Here is a 14,581-nt window from a genome sequence, read left to right on the forward strand (position 1 = left end):
TGTCCCCCAACCCCCCAGCTTGGCAGCCTCTTCTTCAGCTTGACAGCCTCCGTCACCCTGGGTGTCCACCACAGAGTGTGGGGATTGCCACCACGACAAGCGCCAACAACCTTGCAGCCACAGCTCTGGATAGCCTCTTCAACAACAGAGGTCCAGAATATGGCCCATTCGTAATCAATGTTACCGGCCTCCCCTAGGATGCAGTCAAAACTCTGCCAGATGTGGGAGTTGAAGATCTTTCTGACAGCTTCCTCTGCCAAATGTTCCCAGCAAACCCTCAACACACGATTGGGCCTGCCAGGTCTGTCCGGCATCCTCCTCCACCATCTGATCCAACTCACCACTAGGTAGTGATCACTTGACAGCTCAATACCTCTCTTAACCCGAGTGTCCAGAACATATGGCCGCAGGGCCTAGGGTATCATGATGCCATGGACACCCTTATGCTCAAACATAGTGTTAAATATGGATAAAATGTGATGGGCACAGAAATCCAATAACTGAACACCACTCGGGTTCAGATCGGGGGATCGTTGCTCCTAATCATGTCCCCCCTTCAGGTCTAACTATCAATGCCCATGTGAGCGTTGAAATCCCCCAGCAGAACAATCAGAATGAGTACTCTCCAGCACCCCCTCTAGGGTCCCCAAGAAGGCAAGGTACTCTGAACTGCTGTTCAGGCATAAGCAGAAACCACAGTCGGCGCCCTTTCCCCAACCCGAAGGCGCAGGGAAATTACTCTCTTGTCCACTGGGTTAAACCCCAGTACAGGCGCTAAGCCAGGGGGCTATGAGTAAACCTACTTCTGCCTTACACCTCTCACCCTGGGCAACTCCAGAGTGAAAGAGCATCCAGCCCGTCTCAAGTCGATTGGTTCCAGAGCCCATACTGTGTGTCAAGGTGAGCCCAACTATTTCTCTCCAGTACCTCTCAACCTCACTCACCAGCTCAGGCTCTTTTCCCACCAGAGATATTACTTTCCATGTTCCAAGAGGCAGTTTCAGTAACCGAGGATCAGAATGCTTGGGTCCCTGCCCTCGACTGCCACCCGATCCACATTGCACCAGACCCGGATTACTACCTCTCCCACAGGTGATAGGCCCATGGGAGAGTGGACCTATGTTGCCCCTTCAGGCTAGGCCTGGCTGTACCCCATGAACAAATGTCCGACCATCAGGACAATTAATGAATTGCCTTAATGTATGGGTCTCATCCACTCAGTTCTTGTATATTACACATTACACTAATGAACTACTATTAGCGCTAACTGGCCGGTTGGGACAATAGACTCCTATGCAGTCTATGGTTGGGATATAAACCGGGGAAATATGTGGAAAAGGATTTTAAGATGGAGCAGCACTAGGGGGCGACATGTTCACGTTATGTATGTTCATGTTCTCCTGAAGCTCTCTGAGTACCAAAATCATACATAGCCTGTGTGGTGAGGGACCATCCATCCATCCATCCATTATCCACCGCTTATCCGGGTCCGGGTCGCGGGGGAAGCAGTCGGAGCAAAGAAACCCAGACCTCCCTCTCCCCAGCCACCGACTCTAGCTCCTCCGGGGGTATACCGAGGCGTTCCCAGGCCAGTCGAGACATATAGTCTCTCCAGCGTGTTCTTGGTCTGCCCCGGGGCCTCCTCCCCGTTGGACATGCCCGGAACACCTCTCCAGGAAGGCGTCCAGGAGGCATCCGAACCAGATGCCCGAACCATCTCAGCTGGCTCCTCTCGACGTGGAGGAGCAGCGGCTCCACTCCGAGTCTCTCCCGGATGTCCGAGCTCCTAACCCTGTCTCTAAGGGAGAATCCAGACATCCTGCGGAGAAAACTCATTTCAGCCGCTTGTACCCGCGATCTCGTTCTTTCGGTCACTACCCAAAGCTCGTGACCATAGGTGAGGGTTGGGACGTAGATTGAACGGTAAATCGAGAGCTTTGCTTTTCTGCTCAGCTCTCTCTTCACCACAACGGACCGGTACAGAGCCCGCATTACTGCTGACGCTGCACCGATCCGCCTGTCAATCTCACGCTCCATCTTTCCCTCACTCGTGAACAAGACCCCGAGGTATTTAAACTCCTCCACTTGAGGCAGGATCTCACTTCCAACCTGGAGAGAGCACTCCACCCTTTTCCGGCTGAGTACCATGGACTCGGACTTGGAGGTGCTGATCCTCATCCCTACCGCTTCACACTCGGCTGCAAACTGGTCCAGCAAGAGCCGGAGGTCCCGGTTCGATGAAGCCAACAAGACCACATCATCTGCAAAAAGCAGACATGGAATCCTGAGACCACCAAACCGGACACCCTCCGCCACTTGGCTACGCCGAGAAATGGTGGTGACAATGTGGTGAGGGACACCTAGATCTATTTGAATACCATTTACAACCTTTAAAAATAGATATGATAACAAAATTACAGCCCTATAAAACCTGGGTTCAGCGCTCAATGTTGACTATGGATTTGCATTTTTTTTTAAATGTTGATTTCCGAGTTGTATATATATATATATATATAGCTCATTCCTTGTCGACATGCAGCCTAATATAATTCCTTATTAACAGTTCGGTCTTCATCATTTTGGATTGTATATATTAAACTTGGGGGCCACTATGTCGGTTTAAAGTCCTTTTCTGAGGCTGCTGTTGGTGAGGAATACAGTCAAATTAAGGCTGTGTAGGTCACCTGGTCACTTGTTGGAGCTGCTTTCAACACACAGACCCTGATAAAAAGTGACCTCTTCATCTATGCTCATACATCCAGTTTTTAACACTCCTTATTTACTAGTTGAGATGATTATTCTGGTCACTCAGACATGAAGTAAAGTGTTGTATTGTGAAGATTTTTAAAAAATACTGTTTTGGTTGGATTACCATAAAGCTTTTTTCTCTTTTGGGAGCAGATATTTGGTTTGTTACATTTCCAATTCCGCGAATAATTTTTTGACACTACATTTATTTATAACAGTCACTCTAAGGTGATCAATTAATTCCCTAAACTCATCTCTGTTCAAGCATGTTATGTGTTTACAAGAAAACTGTTCTCTAATGCCTTTGCAGTATTTTAACTATAACTTTACACCTTAATTCCCCATTGCATTTCCACCCTGCAACTCATTCCAAGAAAAAGTTGAAAAAGTAAAGCCTTTACTATTCTGTAATTTTTATTCTCCTCCTCTTTCGAACCTCGACTCCAAAGCTCTGAATCTTATTGACTGTTTGGCCCCTCTGAAAACAAAAAATGTATCTGGTAAGAAGAAAGCACCATGGTGATGCAGCATGGGGGTAAAATCCAAGAAAAACAAGTGCAGAAAGGCTGAGTGTAAATTGAGGCACACTAAACTTCACATTCACTTGGAAATTTATAAAGAGAAACTCCAAAAATACAATTTGGAAGTTAGAAAGGCCAGACAAACCTACTTCTCTGACATCATTAGTAAAAGTTCTAACAACGCCCGCTCATTATTCGCAATATTTGATCGGCTGAGAAACCCACTACCACAGGTTTAACCCAGAACTACTCTTTGTGGAAAAATGTAATGAATTTGCAGCTTTCTTTAGCAATAAAATTCTAAACATCCGAAAAGTGATCTTCAGTACGTCTCTTGACAGCAGAGCTGTTCTGATACAGCCTCAAAATCTGAAATGTACCCTGTCTGAATTCACTACTATTGATCCTAAAACTCTAGAGAAAACTGTCCAGCATCTAAAATCATCCACATGCACATTAGACATGTTGCCTGCGCACTTTATTAAGGAAGTCTTCTGTTGTCTATCTGAGGACATGTTGCAAATAGTAAATAGATATCTGCTTTCAGGGATCTTCCCTCAAGCATTAAAAACTGCAGTAATCAAACCTCTCTTAAAGAGCAATTTAGACAGCACTATCCTGAACAACTACAGACCAAACTGTAATCTTCCATTCATAGACAATATAAAACTTTTGAGAAAGTTGTATTTATTCAACAGCTTGGAAGTGAGATCCTGCCTCAAGTGGAGGAGTTTAAATACCTCGGGGTCTTGTTCATGAGTGAGGGAAAGATGGAACGTGAGATTGACAGGCGGATCGGTGCAGTGTCAGCAGTAATGCGGGCTCTGTACTGGTCCGTTGTGGTGAAGAGAGAGCTAGGCAGAAAAGCAAAGTTCTCGATTTACCGTTCAATCTACGTCCCAACCCTCACCTATGGTCACGAGCTTTGGGTAGTGACCGAAAGAACAAGATGGTGGGTACAAGCGGCTGAAATGAGTTTTCTCCGCAGGGCACTGGACTCTCTCTTAGAGACAGGGTTAGGAGCTCGGACATCCGGGAGAGACTCGGAGTGGAGCCACTGCTCCTCCACGTCGAGAGGAGCCAGTAGAGGTGGTTCGGGCCTCTGGTTCAGATGCCTCCTGGACGCCTTCCTGGTGAGGTGTTCTGGGCATGTCCAACGGGGAGGAGGCCCCGGGGCAGACCAAGAACACGTTAGAGAGACTACATGTCTCGGCTGGCCTGGGAACGCCTCGGTATACCCCCGGAAGAGCTGGAGGCAGTGGCTGGGGAGAGGGAGGTCTGGGTTTCTTTGCTCCGACTGCTTCCCCCGCGACCCGGACCCGGATAAGCGGTGGATAATGGATGGATGGATGGATGGATGTTTTTATTCAGCTCAGCAAATTTCTACATGAACACTGTTATTATGATGACTTCCAGACAGGCTTCCGTCCACATCACAGTGCAGAAACTGCCCTTATAAAGATTCTAAATGTCATCCGTCTGAACACAGACAGCAGTAAAATATCTGTGCTAGCACTTCTCAAGCTTAGTGCATTTGATACTGCCGATCATAGCATCCTTTTAGACAGACTAGAGAACTGGGCGGGGCTTTCAGGAACAGGTCTCAGCTGGTTAAGGTCGTGTCTAGCGGATAGAAACTACTTTATTGCTATTGGTAACTATAAATCAAAATGAACATCGTTGACCTACGGTGTTCCACAAGGATCAATTCTTAGGCCTCTACTGTTTAACCTTTATATGTTACCACTTGGACAAATCCTCAAAAATAATAAAATCGCTTATCATAGTTATGCAGATGACTCTCAGATGTATTTAACTTTAACTTTAACTTCAAATTTAACCAGATGACTACAGTCCCATTGACACACTCTGCAACTGCCTAGAATCAGTAAATAACTGGATGAGGGACAGTTTCCTTCAACCAAACAAAGATAAGGCAGAGGTGATTGTGTTTGGCAGCAAGGAGCAAAGACTTGAGGCCACTACTCAGCTTAACAGCTGACCTCTAAAGCCTAAAGGCCAGGTCAGAAATCTTGGCGTAATCCTGTACTCAGATCTCAACTTTAATGGCCAAATAAAGGCAATAACAAAATCTGCATTTTATCACCTTAAGAAAATATCAAAATTCAAAGGGTATGTGTCACAACCAGACTTAGAAAAACTCATTCATGCATTCATCTCTAGCAGCTGGACTACTGCAATGGTCTCTTTACTTTACTTCCCAAGTCCACAGTTAGGTAGCTGCAGCTTATTCAATATACAGCAGCTAGAACGTTTACCAGAACCAAGAGAATCGAGCACATCACTCCTGTCATCAGGTCACTGCACTGGCTGCCAGTTAAAAACAGAATTGATTTTAAAGTGTTATTAATTGTTTACAAATCAATAAATTGCCTCGGACTAAAATATATTTCAGATCTGCTAGAAGTGTATGAACCCAGTAGGCCCCTCAGATCACTCAGGACTGGTCAGCTAGTGGTGGCCCGGGTCAGAACCACACAGGGGGAGGCAGCCTTCAGTCACTATGCTGCCTGCACCTGGAACAGACTCCCGGAAGACATCAGATTTGCCCCAAATATTACTATCTTCAAATCTAGACTAAAGACCTTCCTCTAGGGTCCCCTCTAGGGTCCCCAAGAAGGCCAGGTACTCTGAACTGCTGTTCAGGCATAAGCAGAAACCACAGTCGGCGCCCTTTCCCCAACCCGAAGGCACAGGGAAATTACTCTCTCGTCCACTGGGTTAAACCCCAGTACAGGCGCTAAGCCAGGGGGCTATGAGTAAACCCACTTCTGCCTTACACCTCTCACCCTGGGCAACTCCAGAGTGAAAGAGCATCCACCCCGTCTCAAGTCGATTGGTTCCAGAGCCCATTCTGTGTGTCAAGGTGAGCCCAACTATATCTCTCCAGTACCTCTCAACCTCACTCACCAGCTCAGGCTCTTTTCCCACCAGAGATATTACTTTCCATGTTCCAAGAGGCAGTTTCAGTAACCAAGGATCAGAATGCTTGGGTCCCTGCCCTCGACTGCCACCCGATCCACATTGCACCAGACCCGGATTACTACCTCTCCCACAGGTGGTAGGCCCATGGGAGAGTGGACCTATGTTGCCCCTTCAGGCTAAGCCTGGCTGTACCCCATGACCAAATGTCCGACCATCAGGACAATTAATGAATTGCCTTAATGTATGGGTCTCATCCACTCAGTTCTTGTATATTACACATTACACTAATGAACTACTATTAGTGCTAACTGGCCGGTTGGGACAATAGACTCCTATGCAGTCTATGGTTGGGATATAAACCGGGGAAATATGTGGAAAAGGATTTTAAGATGGAGCAGCACTAGGGGGCGACATGTTCACGTTATGTATGTTCATGTTCTCCTGAAGCTCTCTGAGTACCAAAATCATACATAGCCTGTGTGGTGAGGGACACCTAGATCTATTTGAATACCATTTACAACCTTTAAAAATAGATATGATAACAACATTACAGCCCTATAAAACCTGGGTTCAGCGCTCAATGTTGACTATGGATTTGCATTTTTTTTTAAATGCTGATTTCCGAGTTGTATATATATATATATATATATATATATATATATATATATATATATAGCTCATTCCTTGTCGACATGCAGCCTAATATAATTCCTTATTAACAGTTCGGTCTTCATCATTTTGGATTGTATATATTAAACTTGGGGGCCACTATGTCGGTTTAAAATCATTTTCTGAGGCTGCTGTTGGTGAGGAATACAGTCAAATTAAGGCTGTGTAGGTCACCTGGTCACTTGTTGGAGCTGTTTCAACACACAGACCCTGATAAAAAGTGACCTCTTCATCTATGCTCATACATCCAGTTTTTAACACTCCTTATTTACTAGTTGAGATGATTATTCTGGTCACTCAGACATGAAGTAAAGTGTTGTATTGTGAAGATTTTTAAAAAATACTGTTTTGGTTGGATTACCATAAAGCTTTTTTCTCTTTTGGGAGCAGATATTTGGTTTGTTACATTTCCAATTCTGCGAATAATTTTTTGACACTACATTTATTTATAACAGTCACTCTAAGGTGATCAATTAATTCCCTAAACTCATCTCTGTTCAAGCATGTTATGTGTTTACAAGAAAACTGTTCTCTAATGCCTTTGCAGTATTTTAACTATAACTTTACACCTTAATTCCCCATTGCATTTCCACCCTGCAACTCATTCCAAGAAAAAGTTGAAAAAGTAAAGCCTTTACTATTCTGTAATTTTTATTCTCCTCCTCTTTCGAACCTCGACTCCAAAGCTCTGAATCTTATTGACTGTTTGGCCCCTCTGAAAACAAAAAATGTATCTGGTAAGAAGAAAGCACCATGGTGATGCAGCATGGGGGTAAAATCCAAGAAAAACAAGTGCAGAAAGGCTGAGTGTAAATTGAGGCACACTAAACTTCACATTCACTTGGAAATTTATAAAGAGAAACTCCAAAAATACAATTTGGAAGTTAGAAAGGCCAGACAAACCTACTTCTCTGACATCATTAGTAAAAGTTCTAACAACGCCCGCTCATTATTCGCAATATTTGATCGGCTGAGAAACCCACTACCACAGGTTTAACCCAGAACTACTCTTTGTGGAAAAATGTAATGAATTTGCAGCTTTCTTTAGCAATAAAATTCTAAACATCCGAAAAGTGATCTTCAGTACGTCTCTTGACAGCAGAGCTGTTCTGATACAGCCTCAAAATCTGAAATGTACCCTGTCTGAATTCACTACTATTGATCCTAAAACTCTAGAGAAAACTGTCCAGCATCTAAAATCATCCACATGCACATTAGACATGTTGCCTGCGCACTTTATTAAGGAAGTCTTCTGTTGTCTATCTGAGGACATGTTGCAAATAGTAAATAGATATCTGCTTTCAGGGATCTTCCCTCAAGCATTAAAAACTGCAGTAATCAAACCTCTCTTAAAGAGCAATTTAGACAGCACTATCCTGAACAACTACAGACCAAACTGTAATCTTCCATTCATAGACAATATAAAACTTTTGAGAAAGTTGTATTTATTCAACAGCTTGGAAGTGAGATCCTGCCTCAAGTGGAGGAGTTTAAATACCTCGGGGTCTTGTTCATGAGTGAGGGAAAGATGGAACGTGAGATTGACAGGCGGATCGGTGCAGTGTCAGCAGTAATGCGGGCTCTGTACTGGTCCGTTGTGGTGAAGAGAGAGCTAGGCAGAAAAGCAAAGTTCTCGATTTACCGTTCAATCTACGTCCCAACCCTCACCTATGGTCACGAGCTTTGGGTAGTGACCGAAAGAACAAGATGGTGGGTACAAGCGGCTGAAATGAGTTTTCTCCGCAGGGCACTGGATTCTCCCTTAGAGACAGGGTTAGGAGCTCGGACATCCGGGAGAGACTCGGAGTGGAGCCACTGCTCCTCCACGTCGAGAGGAGCCAGTAGAGGTGGTTCGGGCCTCTGGTTCAGATGCCTCCTGGACGCCTTCCTGGTGAGGTGTTCTGGGCATGTCCAACGGGGAGGAGGCCCCGGGGCAGACCAAGAACACGTTAGAGAGACTACATGTCTCGGCTGGCCTGGGAACGCCTCGGTATACCCCCGGAGGAGCTGGAGGCAGTGGCTGGGGAGAGGGAGGTCTGGGTTTCTTTGCTCCGACTGCTTCCCCCGCGACCCGGACCCGGATAAGCGGTGGATAATGGATGGATGGATGGATGGATGGATGTTTTTATTCAGCTCAGCAAATTTCTACATGAACACTGTTATTATGATGACTTCCAGACAGGCTTCCGTCCACATCACAGTGCAGAAACTGCCCTTATAAAGATTCTAAATGTCATCCGTCTGAACACAGACAGCAGTAAAATATCTGTGCTAGCACTTCTCAAGCTTAGTGCATTTGATACTGCCGATCATAGCATCCTTTTAGACAGACTAGAGAACTGGGCGGGGCTTTCAGGAACAGGTCTCAGCTGGTTAAGGTCGTGTCTAGCGGATAGAAACTACTTTATTGCTATTGGTAACTATAAATCAAAACGAACATCGTTGACCTACGGTGTTCCACAAGGATCAATTCTTAGGCCTCTACTGTTTAACCTTTATATGTTACCACTTGGACAAATCCTCAAAAATAATAAAATCGCTTATCATAGTTATGCAGATGACTCTCAGATGTATTTAACTTTAACTTTAACCTTAAATTTAACCAGATGACTACAGTCCCATTGACACACTCTGCGACTGCCTAGAATCAGTAAATAACTGGATGAGGGACAGTTTCCTTCAACTAAACAAAGATAAGGCAGAGGTGATTGTGTTTGGCAGCAAGAAGCAAAGACTTGAGGCCACTACTCAGCTTAACAGCAGAGCTCTAAAGCTTAAAGGCCAGGTCAGAAATCTTGGCGTAATCCTGGACTCAGATCTCAACTTTAATGGCCAAATAAAGGCAATAACAAAATCTGCATTTTATCACCTTAAGAACATATCAAAATTCAAAGGGTATGTGTCACAACCAGACTTAGAAAAACTCATTCATGCATTCATCTCTAGCAGCTGGACTACTGCAATGGTCTCTTTACTTTACTTCCCAAGTCCACAGTTAGGTAGCTGCAGCTTATTCAATATACAGCAGCTAGAACGTTTACCAGAACCAAGAGAATCGAGCACATCACTCCTGTCATCAGGTCACTGCACTGGCTGCCAGTTAAAAACAGAATTGATTTTAAAGTGTTATTAATTGTTTACAAATCAATAAATTGCCTCGAACTAAAATATATTTCAGATCTGCTAGAAGTGTATGAACCCAGTAGGCCCCTCAGATCACTCAGGACTGGTCAGCTAGTGGTGCTCCGGGTCAGAACCACACAGGGGGAGGCAGCCTTCAGTCACTATGCTGCCTGCACCTGGAACAGACTCCCGGAAGACATCAGATTTGCCCCAAATATTATCTTCAAATCTAGACTAAAGACCTTCCTGGTCTCCTGTGCATTTGAGTAGCGCTGCACTTAGAATTAAAGATGTAGATTTACCTATTTTATTTCTAGTACCATTTTAATAACTGTCCTTTTTTATTACTCTGTTTTTATTGTTTTTATTGTATTGTTTTTATTGAATAGATTTTAATCATTTTTATTTATTAGTTTTTTAATTATATATTCTGTTTTATTCTATTTTATACTTTCTAATAGTTTTTATTTTCTTTTACTTTTTAAATTCTACAGTAATTTTTCTGTATCACTTTGTAAAGCAGTTTGAATTGCCATTGTGTACGAAAGGTGCTCTACAAATAAACTTACCTTGCCTTACTTAAAATATACTGAGTGTACTACTCATGTTATTTTTGTCACTCTTCTAATACAAATGAAATATATTTCCCTGAGCTGCCTGTCTCAACTCTAAAACACATTAAAAGGAGCTTAAATTATTAATAAAATATAAAATAAATGTGCACCACGACCCTGAAATGGAGAAGCGGAAAAGAAAATGTATGTATGTATGTAAAATAAATGTCACTATTGTAAATAATCAGACCATGTCAAAATAATCAATAATTCTGCAGTAGCACAACATATACCAATATACAGTATTATAAATTTCACTACTTTTAGATGATAAGAATTTGAAAGCAAGCAAGTCTAGAGGTCTGTCAATTGTCAAGGGAAAACTTGACAACAGAAATATTTTTTGATGAAAGGAGAAATGATCCTTCGGTACTGGAGACACCAGTAAAGAGTTTAGGTAGATGGTATAGTGCAGTGCTAAATGCTTTTCAAGTTGTGGAAATAAAAGCTGAACTGGTGAAGGCTGTTAATAGCATTGATAGATCGTGTTTGCCAGGGAAGTTGAAATTATGGTGTCTGCAGTTGGGCTTACTCCCTCCTATTAGGTGGCCATTTACAGTTGAGAAGAGAGGATGGAAAGGGTTATGAACAAAGCTATAAGGAAGTGGCTAGGGATGCCGCAGTGTTTATGTATCGTGGCATGATATGGGAGAGTGGTACTGGTGAGTCACCACTCACAAGTTTAGTTGAGGAATTTATATGTGCAAATGTGAGTCGTGATTTTGTCAGGATCGAATGATGCTGTAGTAAAACAGCAGCACCCATCTCAACAGCAAGTGGAATCCACGAGTTGCAGTGCAAGTAGTCAGGAGCTCATTAGAGATAAGAGATGTGATTGGCCAAGTACAATGCAGAAAAGCAGGCCTTGGGTCAGGTGATTTGTGCAAAGCTTTTAGTTAAGCCTCATTACCAGAGAAAGTGCAAATGATGGCTAGTTTTATTTGCGAGCAGGAAGAGGAGGCACTGTGTGTTACAGCAGCATGCCAGTGGCTTCGCTAGGAGAATGTAGAGGATTTTCTGGCAGGAGTTGTGGCCAATGGAGGCAAATTGTATTAAGTTTTTGCTGAGAGAAACTTAATACAACACCTACAGTCAGCAGGTGAAGACCATTGTTGTAGATTATGTACAGGGGTTTGCATGCTGAAGCATATTCTATCAGCTTGTAAAGTTAGTTTGTCACAGGGTCAGTATACATCGAGACATAATCAGGTGCTAAGAGTTTTGGCATGTTTGGAAAGCAAACGCCTAGAGGTAAATGCATTGACGAGTGGTTGTAGTAATAAAGTGATTAGGTTTGTGCTTGAGGGGGAATGTTTTCGTGGACGTGTGCAGGCTACAAATATTGGTAGATGGGGTGAAGCACAAGATTGTAAATTGCTGGTGGACATAGGTAAAAAACTGAAGGTCCCAGAGTGCATTGAATTAACTATACTGAGGCCAGATATGGTGCTGTACTCTGAACGTAAACGGTTAATGTATTTCATAGAGTTAACAGTTAAATTTAAGGATGCAGTAGATGAAGCATTCGAAAGGAAAAAGGTGAAGTACGCCGACTTGGCGGCTGAGGTGAGGGAATGTGGGTGGCAGGCACATGTGATGTCTAGTTAGCCACAAAACACTTAAAAGAGCTTGCATACACTGTTTGGAACTGTGAAAAAAATAAAAGAACATAATAAAAGTCCTGGAGATTAAATGGGGCGTATGAAATCAACACAACGTAAGCATCTACAATTAATATAGAATATGAATTATGGAATATAGAATTATGTTCCCTAACTGGGAGTACAGAAATGTACCTTTGAGGGTACCACAATAATTTTTCTTCATGAATGATTACAAATATTAAACTCTTCTTCTGGGGTGGCACGGTGGTGTCGCAGTCACACAGCTTCAGGAACCTGAAGGTTGTGGGTTCAACCTCAGTCACGCTCCGGGTGACTGACTGAGAGTTTGGTGTGTTCCCCCCTTGTCCAAGTGAAATTTCCTCCCACGATCCAAAAACACACGTTGCAGGTGGATTGGTGACTCAAAAGTGTCCATAGGTGTGAGAATGTCAGTGAATGTATGAGTGTGTGTGTTGCCCTGTGAATTAGGTGCCCCCTCCAGGGTGTGTTCCTGCCATATGCCCAGTGTGTGCCCCCCACGACCCTGAATTTACAGACAATGAATGAATGAATGAATTAACTATTCTTCTGGAGATGAGAATGTAATGTAACTTTAGGGAACACAATTGGACTTTAACACCACTGCTGTAACTTTACATTTACACAGTTTGTACCTTTAGTGACAATAATGTACCTGTACTGTACCTTTTTTCCGAGAGTGTAGTCCTGGAGAAAGGTCTTGTGGACAGATGACACCAAGATAATCCTGTATAAGAGCGAAGACTAAAAAGAACTGCCCATGATCAAAGGCATATCACCTGATCTGTAATGGTTTGAGCATGTATGGCTACCAGATGTACTGATGCACATATCTTCATTGATGATGTAAATGTTAAAGGCAGTAGCACAATGAATTCTGATGTGTATATGAACACCTTATCTGCTCAAGTTCAGGAAATTCTTCCAAACTCACTGGGTGGCATTTTACAACAAGGTAATGATCCCAGGCATATAGCTAAGAAAACAGAGGTTTTTTTTTATAATAATAAAAATTTAAAGCTCTTGAATGGCCAAGTCCCTCTACCTAATACAGCTGAGCATGCGTTCTATATGCTAAAAAAGAAAACTTAAGGGAACAAGGACCCAAAACAAGCAAGAGCTGTAGTAGGCTGAATTAAAGGCTTGGCAAAGCATCATAAGAAAAGTTGCTCAGCTCTTGGTGATGTCAATGAATTGCAGACTGCATGCAAGGGATATGCAACAAAGTACAAATCATGGCTTTAATTGCTTTAATGATGCTATGTCCCAAACATTATTATGCCTTGAAATAAGGGGGAATCTGTAAAGAAAATAAGTGTTGTAACTTCAATATGTTGATTGGTTTGACTAAAACATTTTTTATTAATAGTGTTATATCAGTAGTAATGTTAAAATGTTAGTACATCCAAGTATTTTTGGGTGAAGATAAATGTGTAGTGTGATATGCATGACAAACTGGTTAGAGAATAGAACTTTTTTATATAAACTTTAATTTATTACAATGTTTCAGTTTAGTATTGATTATTATTTTTAATTAGAACCTCTTAATTGGTGAGTAAAAGTTTTGGAGAAATCTTTAACACTGGATACAGAAGCTTTGATGGAGAAAACGTAATCTACAGTGCAGTTCATGATTCAAACCTGGAGGAATTGAGCGAGGAAGTAGACAAAACAGGAGCTCTGCCTTGGTTTGTGTGTGTAGTGAGAGAGGGAAAGAGTAAAAATGAGTTATGTTTTTCAATACATATTTCAGCATAAATAAAATGTAATCTATCTTCTAAACTCAACAGTAGTGACACTGTGTTTAACTGCTGGATAAAACAGACTAATATGTCTTTTAACACATTAACACTTTATATATATATATATATATATTAACCATTTCAAAAACAATGCAACTTGTAAATTTATTCATTCATTCATTCTTTGTCTGTAAGCGCTTATCCAGCTCAGAGTTACAGGGACACAGGGAGAACACACCAAACTCCTCACAAACAGTCACCCGGAGGAAACCCTCACGGACACAGGGAGAACACACCAAACTCCTCACCCAGAGCGGGATTGGAACCCTCAACCCCAGACTGCGACACTTCAATTCGCCACCATGTCGCCCACTTTTATTTGTATTATATTTCTTTTTAGCTGGCCAAACATTATCCGGCTACTGCCCTAGTAGATTCTCTGGGTAGGTTTCATGTGAGCACAGGTTTGTATAGACAGGTTCCGGAGTACGGAGCTGTGTCTCCTGCATGTACTACACAGCCATGAATGCATGCAAACACACAGAACATTTACAGCTGGGAGAATGTATCTGGTA

The 14,581-nt window shown here is 42.7% G+C and overlaps 1 protein-coding gene across 1 annotated transcript in view; it reads right to left on the minus strand.

Annotated features, from left to right (window-relative positions):
• bach1a (BTB and CNC homology 1, basic leucine zipper transcription factor 1 a) overlaps positions 1-14,581 on the minus strand; it is a 50,795-nt gene that overhangs the window by 20,307 nt on the left and 15,907 nt on the right. The window lies entirely within an intron of this gene.

This window comes from Hoplias malabaricus, chromosome 1 (assembly GCF_029633855.1).
Source record: "Hoplias malabaricus isolate fHopMal1 chromosome 1, fHopMal1.hap1, whole genome shotgun sequence".
NCBI classification, from domain to species: domain Eukaryota; kingdom Metazoa; phylum Chordata; class Actinopteri; order Characiformes; family Erythrinidae; genus Hoplias; species Hoplias malabaricus.